Source organism: Carassius auratus, unplaced genomic scaffold, assembly GCF_003368295.1.
Source record: "Carassius auratus strain Wakin unplaced genomic scaffold, ASM336829v1 scaf_tig00014984, whole genome shotgun sequence".
Taxonomy (NCBI): Eukaryota; Metazoa; Chordata; class Actinopteri; order Cypriniformes; family Cyprinidae; genus Carassius; species Carassius auratus.
This window is the reverse complement of record NW_020524533.1, coordinates 129,709-145,235: the sequence shown is the minus strand read 5'-3', so window position 1 is coordinate 145,235 and position 15,527 is coordinate 129,709. Positions and strand designations below refer to the sequence as shown.

General features: G+C 35.1%; 1 protein-coding gene and 2 long non-coding RNA genes across 3 annotated transcripts in view; 1 reads left to right on the top strand and 2 right to left on the bottom strand.

Moving 5' to 3' along the window:
• Positions 1 to 15,527, top strand: part of LOC113074516 (adhesion G protein-coupled receptor E3-like) — a 133,064-nt gene that overhangs the window by 55,391 nt on the left and 62,146 nt on the right. The window lies entirely within an intron of this gene.
• Positions 6,664 to 8,807, bottom strand: LOC113074518 (uncharacterized). The gene is made up of 5 exons (XR_003280659.1): positions 8,591 to 8,807; positions 7,826 to 7,938; positions 7,552 to 7,600; positions 7,116 to 7,187; positions 6,664 to 7,031 (listed from the first exon to the last, which is right to left on the bottom strand). It is a non-coding gene; the product is annotated as an uncharacterized LOC113074518 (long non-coding RNA).
• LOC113074519 (uncharacterized) overlaps positions 9,951 to 15,527 on the bottom strand; it is a 29,673-nt gene continuing 24,096 nt past the window's right edge. Inside the window, exons 4-5 of the long non-coding RNA XR_003280660.1 lie at positions 13,964 to 14,032; positions 9,951 to 10,006 (exon numbers count right to left, since the gene is read on the bottom strand). This is a non-coding gene — a long non-coding RNA (uncharacterized LOC113074519). The remainder of the gene's footprint in view (positions 10,007 to 13,963; positions 14,033 to 15,527) is intronic.

Here is a 15,527-nt window from a genome sequence, read left to right as displayed (position 1 = left end):
TTGTGTTAATACTGTCAAAACACACAAGCATTATATAGACTCAGTTGGTTATGTCTAAAATGAAAGTAAACAACTGAAAGAAATGAATGGACTCTTATTTTGACCGGTTGTTGTCAATACCTTTACAGTTCTGTGTATGTCATAGGTTTGGGCGATAAATCGATTTTATCGATTAACTCGAATGTATAGTTTACATTGATTTGTTTGAATTAAAATCGGTTTTCTTTTTAACATCTGCCGATGCTCCACTCAGGGCTCCCGAATTGGCTCAACCCTCCCCCCGCTCGTTTTCCTTTAATCTTTCATAGGGCACTACAATTATACCAGCACAATGTATACTCTCACACTCTAACTGCTTCTATTGAACACTTAACACACACTCCGGAGGCGATGCGTTCAACTCGAGCAGACACAAGTTTAGTTCAACAATAAACAATGAGGCATTGATAAGTTTGAAGTCTATTGTTTAAAAAAAAAACTGAGAAAATGGAAAGAGCAATTTATATTATAGCACTAGAAATGAAGCATAAAGACTTTATTAGAGCCACGGAATGACAAACGTTTAGATGGAAAGGCTCAATATACAATTCATTGTGTACATCAATAATAATTCTGGGCGAATATAATGTAATTTAATGTTAATCTATGTGAATGGCGCTTTGTGGCAGGGTGGAATTTTCTGTCAGCTGCATTTAAATCTGTGTCTGAAGTGTCTGGCTCTGTTCAGCGTGCAGCATCACGTGTCTAAACAAACAGCACGTGCTGTCAGTGATTTCAGCCACTAGAGGCCGCTCTCACACTGTATAATGAAAACAGACCCTTCTCAGCCGCTCCAGCAATGGACGCAATCCGGAAAACTATCGGCATGGATTTTTACCGATAACAGATTGTTCCAGCAATCAACTATCAGTGCCGATTAATCTGCAAAACCCATACATCAGTTGACCTCTAGTCAGGATAACAGGGAATTCTAGGATAAGGAAACCATTCTTTTGTATTCTATGAAAGAAAAAGTCAAACTGGTTTGATAAGGCATGATGAGAGAATAAATTACAATTGTCATTTTTGAGTTAACTGTAACTTTAAGTACAAGTGTTCATTTGTGTGTTTATTTTACCAGCTGACTACTTTCATTGAATGTTGTTGATTAATTTGTGGTCATAAATATTTTCCAGATGTCTTAACACTTAACTTCTCATTCAAAACCGTCACATGGGCGACAATTACAGCAGGTAATGTACTCTGTTGTTGACTGGTGTGTGTCTGGATATGCATGACTGTAGCTTTTAATTGAACTGAATAGCACTGATCACGAATCCTGCCGATTCATATGCTGTGATAATTATCACTGTTCACAGGAGCACAGCGTTGTCCGCTTTGTCCATAACTCTCTTTGACAGCACACCTTCTTTCATATGCTGCTCTTTAACTTTATACTCAATACTATTCAAATAATCCTGAAAAGTTGGGTTTATACAGGCCACGTTGGTGAGCATAAAGGTATACAGGAAAAATGGTATTGGGGACTGTATGTGTGTGTGGTCTGGAATAAAGGACAATTGTGGAAATTAGATATAAAGAATATAACTTTCTATTAACTTACTAAATAATGTTAAACATTTCCATTCTAAACAGATAAATAATCATCAATGGTCTTAAATTTACTGACAAATTCAAAATTATTATAGTGTAGCATATAAAAATGATCTCAAAATAGCTAATGGATTAAGATACGTTAAAATTAGGGATGCACCGAATCCAGGGAGGAGCGTCTCGCTGCAGCTTGCGGTGGACATCCAACCCCGCCCACATCCAAGTGTGACATCAGACGCCACGCCTATACCATACGTAAAAATACGTCATCGGGTGATGCTAGGTGACCACCCATGTGTTGTGCACATGTGCAAAAATGGCGGAAGTATGTTTTTTTTGTTTTTTTATTTTTATTAACATTTTGTCAAAGTACAATTTTTAAGACGTAAACAAAATTGAATCAATATGGCGGAAGTATATTGTTTCGGGGATCAAATTAACTAATGTTAATCTTTCGTTTTACTAATACAGGTTAAATAACTTAAATAAATGTAAATAGTACAAATTAAACCTAGGTCACATCTCTAATGTATGGAAGTAAATTCATCCAAACAGCTGGTAAAACGCCTGCATTGGTTGATTATACTTAGGCAAATTAATAAAATATTTATACCTTTCGCTGTTCGATTATGTAATGACAAATTCATATATTTTATGATCGATTGTAACATACCTTAGACAATATCAAAGTTAAGTAGACAATTTTAAGGCATTTTTATTTATCTAATTCTCTAAAAATACACTGTAAAACCCGACAAGTTAACTTAACTCAAATCGTTTGAGTAAACCGATTGCCTTGACTGTAACACCCGACAAGTAAACTTAACTCAAACGGTTTGAGTAAACAGATATCCTTAAGTTACGTTAACTCAAACCATTTGAGGAAACCGATTGCCTTAAACCATTTAAGTTGAAAAAACTAACAGTTATGAGTACTCTGAACTTAATTCAGTTGAGTTCACTGAAAGAAGATATACATTGCAATTAAGTGATTAAGTGATTAATTGAGCTTTAGTGATGAACACCTGCTGTTAACAAACATAATTACTGAAGAAAAGAGAGAAAGGAACAACAGCTGACTTCAGACACAGCCTCACTCAAACCTGACAAGTTATGTTAACTCAAACCATTTGAGGAAACTGATTGCCTTAAACCATTTAAGTTAAAAAAAACTAATAGTTACGAGTACTCTGAACTTAATTCAGTTGAGTTCATTGAAAGAAGATATACATTGCAATTAAGTAATTAAGTGTTTAACTAAGTGCTGATTGAGAATTAGTGATGAACAGCTGCTGCTAACAAACAGAATCACTGAAGAAAAGAGAAACACAAGAACTACTACAACTGACTTCAGACACAGACTTAGATGAAATCAACTGAAATAAAATACATGAAATCTCTCAAGATCTGATTAAACAACCCCACAAACAGCATCAGCAGCTCCACTCATTAATAACCAGACTGACTTTATTTCTGTCAGACGTCTACAGAAGATCTTATTGAGAATGAACTAAGGTTTAGATGTTGATTTATTGTTTCATTTGAAGTAACCATGTTAGAGATCAATGTTTGCTTTAGTTGGGCTCTTGACCCTTGATTTCTGTCTTAGTCTTTTCTCTGGCTGTTATAACCGTGTGTTTCTAAAACACATTTGTTGTAACTCAAAAGCCCAGAAGAAATGCCATCAGGTGTTCACCTGTACCTACATGTAGATTGTTGTACTTTATAGCTGTGATGATAATTTTTCATTATTATTCACAAATATTGATCTATACATAGTCTAATCTCTGATTAAACAAATGTGTAATTAGTAGAAGTGGACCTAACAAAAATGACACTAAGAGCCAGTGATTCTGTGATAATCAGTTAATATAAAAATGATTTCATAAACATTTTGTGCACATACATTTGTCTTCTATGCCAGTAGCTCGTCAAAAAACATGCTGCAATGCATGCTGGGTACTATTGTAGTACAAAACTCATCCATGGCGCCCAGCATGCTCTGCAGCATTTTTTTTTTTTCTTTTATGGTCACCATTGTTGAGGTTCATATTCTGATTATTGATGTCTGTGTGTGACTAACTGACACCATAGAAGACCACACTGTTTGGAAAGTCTTTGTTTTTACTGATTATTACAGAACCACTGGCTCTAAGAATCACTTTTACTATAGTCAATTTAATTACACAACCCATATTTCATCAGAGATTAGACTCCTAGCAGTTGCATAATAATATATATAATTGGTTGTTATACCAATATAAAGTATAACAACCTACATCTAGGTACAGGTTAACACCTGATGGCATTTCTTCTGGGCTTTTGAGTTACAACAAATGTGTTTTAGAAACACACAGTTATAACAGCCAGAGAAAAGACTAAGACAGAAATCAAGGGTCAAGAGACCAACTAAAGCAAACACTGATCTCTAACATGGTTACTTCAAATGAAACAATAAATCAACATCTAAACCTTAGTTCATTCTCAATAAGATCTTCTGTAGACGTCTGACAGAAATAAAGTCAGTCTGGTTATTAATAAGTGGAGCTGCTGATGCTGTTTGTGGGTTGTTTAATCAGATCTTGAGAGATTTCATGTATTTTATTTCAGTTGATTTCATCTAAGTCTGTGTCTGAAGTCAGTTGTAGTAGTTCTTGTGTTTCTCTTTTCTTCAGTGATTCTGTTTGTTAACAGCAGCTGTTCATCACTAATTCTCAATCAGCACTTAGTTAATCACTTAATTACTTGAATGCAAAGTTTTAAAACTTACATGGTTTAAATCAAGGCAATCTGTTTACTCAAACGGTTTGAGTTAAGTTAACTTGTCGGGTTTTACAGTGTATGTTTCACTTATAAGGTGGGAACGTTAGTGATCATATCACTATTTTAAGGATGAATATGGGTGTTATGCAATAACTGGGATCCTCCCCTCTTTATTTATTTATTTTTTTAAAATGTGTTTATTTTTCATATTTCTTTCATTTTAAATAAAAAAAAATGTTCCTGACTTTGGCAAATTTATACACTTATATAATTTTGTTTTAAGTATTTTTATTTTCCTTTTAATTATATACAAGAACAATTATGATCTACACACTAATATTTTTTATATGTGCATGGAAAAAAAAAGTTTATCACCTCGCAAAAAAGAGCAACTACATTTGCATGATAGGATTGACGGTTCTCTATATAGACTAAGCTACACATACATAGGCTTAAGTCATTGGTTGCTTTGATAGATTATGTAAGTAACATGGCATTGCTACATCGGTGGTTCCCACCTCATTCAAAAAATCAGTCATCATCCCTGTGCCTAAAAACAATAAACCCTCTTGTCTGAATGACTATCGTCCAGTTGCCCTCACATCAATAGTCATGAAGGTCTTTGAGGGACTGGTTAAAAACGTCATCTGCTCCTCCATCCCGGATACTTTGGACCCTCTTCAGTTTGCTTATTGCCCAAACAGATCCACTGATGATGCCATCTCTCACATCCTGCACTCTTCTCTCACACACATCGACAGCAATAACAGGAACTATGTAAGGCTGCTATTTATTGACTATAGCTCAGCTTTTAATACTATAGTCCCCATAAAGCTAGCTTCCAAACTCATAGACCTCGGCCTGAATTCTTCACTCTGCAACTGGATCCTTGATTTCCTCACCGGCAGACCTCAAGTGGTGAAACTAGGCCAGTACACCTCCAGCTCCATCACCCTGAACGTAGGAGCCCCACAGGGCTGTGTCCTGAGTCCCCTGCTCTACTCTCTTTACACACATGACTGCGTGTCTTCGCACAGCTCCACATCGATAATCAAATTTGCTGATGATACTGTGGTTCTGGGCCTCATTCACAACAATAATGAGACCGCATACTTGGATGAGATAGAGAAATTGACATCATGGTGCCAGGACAACTGTCTCTCTCTGAATGTGAGCAAAACTAAAGAACTGATTGTGGACTTCAGGAAGAGACAGCAGCAGCCCTATACTCCTCTTATGATCAGCGGGACCCCTGTTGAGAGGATGAGCAGCTTCAAGTACCTTGGTGTAAACATCTCAGAGGACCTGACTTGGACTACTCACATTCAAACCCAGGTTAATAAAGCCAGACAAAGACTGTACCATCTGCGACAGCTGAGGAAATTCAGGGTCTCACCAGCAATCCTGAAAACTTTATATTCTGGGGCTATAGAAAGTGTATTGACTCAGTGTATCTCAGTGTGGTATGGGAACAGCTCCAGTCAAGACTGCAAAGCCCTGCAGAGAGTTGTGCGCTTAGCTGAGCGCATTTCAGGGTCTGCTCTCCCCTCTCTGCAGGACATCTACCTCAAACGCTGCAGAAGTAGATCTGCAAAAATCATCAAAGACTCCACCCACCCCAGTAATCATATTTTCACTTTGCTGCCATCTGGTAAGCGCTTCCGTAGCCTGATGGCAAAAACTGAGAGACTCAGGAGGAGTTTCTTCCCCCAGGCCATCAGGCTCCTAAACTCTAAACAAACCTCTTAACATCCTCATGCCTCCACTTAATGTTCACTTTATCATTTTCACTTTATTCACTACCTCACATTGACACACTGACAGTGTTGCCCTGTTTTGCACATTTGATTCTTGTACATTCCTGGGTATCTTAATATTTAAGACTACAGTAAAATGCATATATGCACATTGTACATCCCTGTACATCTTAATATTTAAGACTACAGTTTACACTCATGCACATTATTTTGCATTCTATATTTAATTCTACAATATACATTTTTTATATTTTATTCTTATATTTTTATTGTTTACTTTTATTTCATTCTTACATAGCTTTATTTATGTATATTTTAATCTGTTGTTTTCTTTAATAATTGCACTGTCCATGGAGCGGACCTGACTCACATTTCACTGCTGGTTATATATGCTATATATAATTTTGTATGTGACGAATAAAAATCTTGAACCTTGAATCTTGAATTGACTTTTGGGCCTTTTTCCATCAACACAAATATATATAAAAATGTGTCCAAGTCCTACGGATGCATAAAGATCAATAAAAAGACATCCCTTGTTTCACTGGGTATTGTTATATTTATTTCACAAAACAATAATATTCAACAATGTAGAGTAAATAAATGATTATAAATTAAATGACTCCCAGAAACATGGTATTGAATTTCAGCCCCTGTTCATCAACACATTTTAATAAGAATGTTTCCATTTCCTCGTGATTGTCAAAGACAAACACACAGGCATCCCTTGCTTTCTCAGTCTCTCCTTTCAGGTAGTCTTTGATTATATTAGACTGTTTTTCTTCGTCCATCTGGAGAAATTCAGGCTCTGTCACCTCTCCATGGAACAGCTCACAGTGGCTCTGAACCCAGCACCATGCTACACCAATGTCCCTTATGTTCCTCTCCGAACTTCCTCTTCAGTTCCACTTCGATCTTCTGTTGAAAGTACAAAATAAACAGTGTTTGTGGGGTAAATCTAAAATTACTATAATTATTTTCACAAAAAAAATACGTTTTTACCTTATCACTGTCATCTTGACCCATCACAGTTTCCGTACTTGCTGGCTGTTTGTGATGGTGGACTCTGACAACCTAAACACAGACTCAAAGGTTAGGTTAATGGACCATTTGTAGAGCATCTTTTTAGTATTTCCAACCACTCAAAACATTCAACACATTTCTAAACATTCAACATTGTGGCCTCTCCAAAGTTTTGTTACTGCTTAACATTCTAGGAGGAAACATTTAGTGTGTCTGGGCAGTTTGAATGCAGAAGAATCCATTTCATTTCATTAACCAATGAGCATCAGCATGAACAGACCACAATCCAGTCCCTCTCTCTGGGGTGGAATATTCTATCAAATATTTAAATATATAATTCATTTTTAGTTTTATACATAAAACTACAGAACAAGGACTGAAAAAAAAACAACAACTGATCATTGCATTCTTGTACCTTGGTTTTATTGATCTTCCATGGGCCATTCATTTTAAGATGAAGTAACCTGTAGGATTGTAGAAAAAAAAATTAACAAAAGTGTAGTGTGTACACACATAGATAAATAACAACAATATTCTCATCACTTTAGTGGTTCCCAAGAAACTACAGTTCATCTAGTTGTTCTTTGAGATTCACATACATATTTAGATTAGACAACATACATATATATGCATATATGATTTAAAAACACAAAAACCAATTAATATCTAAAGACATGCTCTCACTATACCTCCATGCTCCACTGTATGACTTATGTGGTTCTCTAGGTGAAGTGTAAGAGAGAACATTCAAATCCCCCCATCATGGCAGAACTGTTCTGGATCAGGTTTGGACTGTAGGATACTGTAAAACATGATAAATATTATGTGTATTAATATAGAAGGATACAAAGATTTGCCACGAACAGAGACATAGTAAGACATTGTGAAATTGTGTGGTTGCTCAAACAAGTTATTGTGCAAGAGTTCTCAGTGTATATCATTAAATATATTCCATGTGTTTTGTGTGGGGCCAGTGGAGTACATGTATGTGAGAGAGGTGAAGTGTGAATGTGTGTGTGAATGTGTGTGTGTGTGTGTGTGTGTGTGTGTGTGTGTGTGAGTGAGAGAGAGAGAGAGAGAGAGAGAGAGAGAGAAAGAGAGAGAGAGATCAGTATTATGTGTCAGGGATATAACAAAAAAAACATGAAGGATGAATCAATGCACATACGTTTTATCAGGATACAGTTAGGAGCATTATAGAAATTATGAAAGTAAACACAGCAGTGTTGGTAGCCTTATAACGTGCCTGTGTGAAGTCAGCATCGTCTTTGTAACTTTACTAAGGCTCATAACAAAACAGTTATCGTTGTGCTATCGTTTCACTTCATGTCTAACAAAATATTCATTGATAATTTAATGTGTACTTTTTACCATTTTAACTATTAACGTTAAGCAGAGACACAGTGAGTGTGACTAACACTTTTGGGCTAAGAACTGAATTTTAAACTACTTACAGCCATGGCAGATAACTTATTCCTCTTCTGGGCAACTGGCAAATACAGAAAACAACAACAACTTATTCTTCTTTCTGGCGATCGCAAAACAATATTTCCTTCTTTTACCGATTAAAAACAACACAAACTTCTTCACTTCAGTCTCCTTGACGCTTCTTCCTGTTTGAAATTTAATGAGAACGTGACGTAGACGGATATAGGCGCGACAGGTGTCATGAGAAATCGAGTCCGCCCGAGAAATTGAGTCCGCTTAGGACCCCGAGTGATCCCATTGACTCAACGAACATTTAATGGGTTATTTTTAGCTCCTGATTACAATTCCTGCTAAATCGCGTTTTTATTTTTGTCGTTTTAACTTTGCTATAATGACAATTTCTGTACTTTAAATTACATGTTTCATAGGCTAGTATATACCCGACGCGCTATAGGTTGTGAAATCAAACATTTTTTGTTACTCGCGTATCAGCATAACATACAGCTACTCGATGTTTGTTTGTGTGTGTGTACATTTATATTGTTAATCTAAATGATATAATATCGCAATTGCTTGTGCAGAACCGTGTTATTGTTGTATTATATACAGATATATTATTATTTTGTGTAAAACGAATGTTATATTAATTTTACATAATGTCAGTATGCCTATTATATTTATACCATTAAGTATAGTAAGTGAATAATAGTTGTTTGCACACTGAAAGTAACTAAAAATACAGCTAGATAGTTTATATAGATAGCAATAATTGTTATATAATTATAACTTGCAATTATAATATGATTCTACTGATTTATATATATATATATATATATATATATATATATATATATATATATATATATATATATATATATATATATATATACATATAAATGTTCAAGCAATATGCACACTATCAATGTAAGACATTTATACATTTTTCAAAGTGCATAACATTTTCAAAGAATCTTTACAGAAAGACAAAATATTGTGTCTATATGGTCAAAAACACCTTCACTGTTTAATAGTTGGTGCTAAATGCATTAGTTGTCATACATACAGCAAGCAAGCCAAAGTCAACGGTGGTTAATAAAATCTTTGGAGAAACCAGACTAAACAAAAACACTGGGGACCAGTTCTCCTCTGTATATTCAGTCTGAACATTTGGTACAATATCATTGGTAGTTAACAGTGTTACTGCATTGATTCAGCTGTAAGGTTAGAGGTTAATTGTGCCATGTACAGGCAGCAACATTGTTTTCTCTGTGGCCCAGGTGAGGCATGCAGTGGCAGGGAAGAGTGCTAAGGTGCAGTCATCCATTCAAAATTCAAAAAGTTTTGCTGAAACTGGAAACAGTTCATCCTATGTGAAGTCCATTGTGAAAGATTGGGGAATCATCAGTCTCAACGTAACTCGAGAGCGTCTCGGGACAGATCTTCTGTGGTAAAGAAAAACTTAAAAATGTTTAGGAACTGTAATATAATAATAACAGTATTTCCCTCTCTGCATTATTATATACATTATTTATACATTATACATACATACATCAAAGTGCATAACATTTTCAAAGAATCTTTACAGAAAGACAAAATATTGTGTCTATATGGTCAAAAACACCCTCACTGTTTTAATAGTTGGTGCTAAATGCATTAGTCGTCATACATACAGCAAGCAAGCCAAAGTCAACGGTGGTTAATTAAGAAAAATCTGTAAGATGTCGATACTGGAGTAAAAAAAACTTTGAAGAAACCAGACTAACCAAAAACACTGGGAACCAGTTCTCCTCTGTATATTCAGTCTGAACATTTGGTACAATATCATTGGTAGTTAACAGTGTTACTGCATTGATAAATAATGTATAAATGTATAAATGTCTTACATTGATAGTGTGCATATTGCTTGAACATTTATATGTAAAAAAATTGTGTAGAATTATATTATAATTGCAAGTTATAATTAACAATTATAAACTAGCTGCATTTTTAGTTACTTTCAGTGCACAAACAGCCATTATTGACTTACTATTACTGATTTGTAATAGTACAAGTAACTGTTGTACTATTTTATGTACTGTGTTATATGAGTTAAAGTCAATTACAATTGTAATTTCGTCATCATAATGAATTTATGTAGTCTGATAATTGCTGTATGATTTTCTTTGAAAACAATAGTTTCTTAAATAATATACAATCAGCAATTGCAATACATGAACTGCTTGTAAGCAAAACCATAAATAACAACATAAGTATACTTATTACAATATTGAAAATAATGTAAAGAATTACATGAATTAGGTAGTAAGTCAAAATAAATAAAAATCAAAGTGTGTGTGTGTGTGTGTGTGTGTATATATATATATATATATATATATATATATATATATATATTGTACGTAGGTTCGTTTTATTAATAATTATCTTTCTACTGTCCCACAATCTTCTGAATTTGTGGGCTAAACGTGTTTTAATCATCACAACTGAATTATTATTATTATTATTTTAGAACTGGAAAATATATTCAAAAGCTGTGCTGAGGCGTTCAAGTAACCTAATATTAAAACTAATTACAATGCATTATTTATGAGATGTTGCTAGTTTTATGACATTTAAAAAACATTTTGATAGATTACATTCTGCATGTTGCTTTTAATAAATTATTTTAGCTTGAAACAACAAGCTACAGCAGCTCCGATTAGCCATACAACAAGTTATCGCGATAACAACTTTTGATCAGGCATTTAAAACAGCTACCGCCTTGGTCCTAAGCAGACTCAATTTCGCGGGGGGACTGGATTTCTCACCACACCGGCGCGGCTTATGATGGCACATCCGGGTGGGCAGGGTTGGATGTGTGACGTCTTTGGATGTGGGGTTGTTTTCTGACGTCACGCTTGGATGTGGGCGGGGTTGGATGTCAACTGCAGGCTGCAGCGAGCCCTACTTGAATCCAGGGGCTTTTTGATGGGTTCGCTTTCTGCCGAACCTTCACCAAACTGAACCTTAGGCTTGCACTACGCTGGTCAATGTCACGCGGCCGTTGATAACTTGAAGGTGTTTACATGTGGACCATTCGAAAGTATTAGGCTGTGAGAATCTGAAAATGGAACTCCTAAGCAAAAAAAGTACTGTTTGGCAGTAAGAAGGTGATTCAATTCGAGCTACATGTTCAATTTGCAATGCCGATTTGTGTCTTGGGGGCAAGGACCCTAAGCAGTACACAACATCGCCACTGTTAAAACATTTGCGTTACAACATTTTCAGTACTTCTGGGGACATTCGTTCTCACACTTGCAACCAGCTGTGCACCTGTTAATGCAGAGCGTCTTATTTTTATTTTTTTTAAAGGAAACTCATTTCATGTGAAAGGCTAGAGGTTTTACATTAATTTAATTATGATGCAGGAGATGTGTGTGATCTTCTGTAATATTTTTCATAATATTTGGCTACTGTTCTAATCGTAACCTAGACTACTGTTATAAATGAATACTAAACAGCTTACTATCCATGTTTATTGAGTAAATGTTCAATAACGTTAATGACAGTTAAGGGTGCTTTCACATCTCTAGTTTGATTCATTTGGTCCGAACCAAGGGCAAACAATTATACATTGTAGCATTTTTCAGCTTTTTTGGTTCCTTTTCACACCACATTGATTGCTTTGGTCCGTACCAGTTGAAACTAACCAAAATGCAGTCACAACATCTACATTACTCAATGGCCATGACGTATTTCCTAAACTGCTTTTCGATTGGTCAGAATTTACGTGTGGGAATATTCCAACATAACAGGGAAAGCCACCAAACAACACGGAGACAACACAACTACACGACTGTGTGGACTGGTTTTGTCCATGGCCATAATCTATTACATTGTTTGTATACACCACAATATGCAAACAATACATTTCGATAATGAAGCGCGGATGCGGCTTGAAAACAATGTTCTAATGCACTCGTAACTTCAAGCGGAGGCGTGCATTAATTATTCCTAACTCTGACATGTTCATGGTCATCTGACCAAATTTCTATTTGCTGCTCAATTCAATTGCTGCTTTCTCACCTGCCCAATCGAACCGCACCAAAGGGAGAAACGAACTCTGGTACACTGTAAAAAATTTCGTGTTGTTTTTACAAAAACTTTTTGGCAGCTGTGGTTGCCAGAATAATTTTGTAAAAATACAGAAAACTGTAAACACATTTACGTCAAAAACTGTTAATTTTACAATATAAAGCTGTAATTTACAAACAAGAAAATGTGAATATAAACCAGTAAATTCAACAACACACAAAATTAAATCTGTTTTGTACCTTGAAAATACTGACAACCACCATAATAATAAAGATGGTACTGTATAAGAGAAAGCCACATGAAGTATCAAAGCTCATCACAAGTAGCTTCACCACAAGCAGAAGTATATATTAACATATAGAAGGTGCACATTTATGGAAACACAAAACACCATCATGGTAACACACGTGATACTTAAATAATGCAAAAAACTTTCATTAAGCAACAGAAGATGTAACATAAAGCTCAAATGTACATAACTGATAACAAGAACTATTTAAAAACATGATTATTTAAACAAAATACTTTCAAACGTGGAGTGTCACGCAGGGAATTCTGGGAATATCAGTTTACAGTTTTAGACTGTAAATTATACATTGATTTGTTCTTTTTTTTACTTCTAAAAGCTGTATAATTAACAGAATTGTACTGTAAATTTACATTAAATGCTTTGTTAGATCTTTTACAGTTTTTCCCTGTATATAGTACGGGAACTTACTGTTAACCTATTATCAGTTTTTTTCCGTAGCGTTTTTACAAAATTTTACAGTTAAAATTACACTTATTTTTTACAGTGTACGATTCAACCGAACTAAATGAGGCAGGTGTGAAAGCACCCTAAGACACCAAAAATATTCTGATAAAAAAAAAAAAAAAAAAAAAAAAAAAAAAAACATTCTTTGCATTGTTGCACTTTTATTGAAAGGTTTTGGTTTGTACTTGGGAAAGCATTATGGTAATTGTGAAATAAAATGTCATCCTGGCATGATGTTGCCTATTCTTCTTCATTTTCTTTTTTTTTTTTTTACAGTTAACGTAAAATAAAATGAAAAATACACTGCTTTGGATGTTGTTTACTTCATTAATGTGTTTTACTGTGTTAATGGAATAAGGATGCGAGTTGTATTCGGCCGAATCTTAAACAGTGGATTCGGTATTCTGCCTTTTACTAGCATGTAATCTTCCAAGAATAGATTAACAAATAACCTAATATTGTACGAATATACTCTTTCAAGATTAATATATCATCACAATAACATCAACATTATTAACATGCATGTTTCTGCTAGAGAATGCAAAATACACATCCTCACAAAAAAAGTACATACTTTTAGGTCGTAGTATAAGTAGGGGAACTGGGACTCAGCGTCTGTCTTTCTCTATCTTCTTTGAAGCTCCTATGAAATAACAAGAGAAAATACTGTAAAGTTCAACTGTATGATGAATGAATATTAATGGTAACACTTTACAATAAGATGCGATATGTTAACATTAATGTATTAACTAGGGGTGTCCATGGTTAACCGATTAACCATTAAAAATTGCGTACTTGAGTGAAACATTTTGCTCGGTTAAGTGGCGTCATTGGTGTGCATTAAATTTAATTCTAATACATTTTTGCACCACTAAAGACCACCAGAGCGCTCCCAGACATTTGTAATGTCCACAAGACGAAGTCATGACCAGTTTTCTAATATGAAGCGGGCCAAGAAAAGTACAGCGTGGGAGCACTTTAAAATTGAGAGTGACGGGGCAAAATGCAAGTATTGCAATGCAGTCCTTAGATATACTTCAAGTACAACCTCATTGTTGTACCATCTCAAAAGGCCAACACCCGGGCATCATTAGAGAGGCGGCCGCGGAGCCTGCGAGTACCTTTGCCCAGCCTACCATCCCCACGAAGCTAGCGCAAAACATGTGCAGTGGTGCTAAAGCCGAATCCATAACACAGGAGATTTGCAGAATGATTGAAAAGGACATGATGCCAATTAGAATGGTGGAGGGCGAAGGCTTTAAATAACTGATGAATATTGTTCAACCCCACTACAGCATTCCCTCGCGTTTGGCAATCACACGCCGCCTTGAGCCTGTTCCTTTATAACATAGCCAAAGGTATTTTTGCTTTATACATTTTAGGCTTATTCTCAAATTTAGATTGTGTTGGGGGGGGGGGGGGGTTATTATTAGGCAATTTTAATAGGGCAATTTGACCGGAGAGATTTAATTTTGTCGGACATTTCATTTTTTTTTTTTTTTTTTCAATGTCCGGCAATTACCGGACAACGGAAACCCTGGCGCACACTATGGTTAACAGAGTATTAACCGCTAAAGGCCTCGGTTAACGGTTAATGAAAAACTTGAAAACGTGCAGCCCTAGTATTAACTAACATGAATGAACAATGAATAATAAATGTATTTACACAATTTATTCATCTTTGTTAATGTTAATAAAAATCGAATCATTCATTGTTCATGTTAGTTCACAGTGCATTCATTTTACAAACACAACTTGTTATTTTAACAATGCATAAATAAATAGTGAAATTAACATGGACTAAGATTAATAAATGCTGTGGAAATATTGTTAATTATTATCTATGTTGTTTTTAAGTTAACTAATGTAATTAACTAATGTTAACTAAAGAACCTGAAGAATGAGTGCAGATGAGACATTAAGTGCATGACACAGCATTTTACAGAGTTTAATGTAGCAGTGTGGTCACTCAGTTTTTCAAGATCAGTTTTAATCGTGTAACTGTTAGATTTGAACAAGAGAAATAAAGTGTTACTACCCACAGGCTGTATTGATTGCAAATACAAAAACAAGACGAGTAAAGAAAACACGGTACTTATTAAAATAATCACCTTTTACTTAAATATATGAACATATAA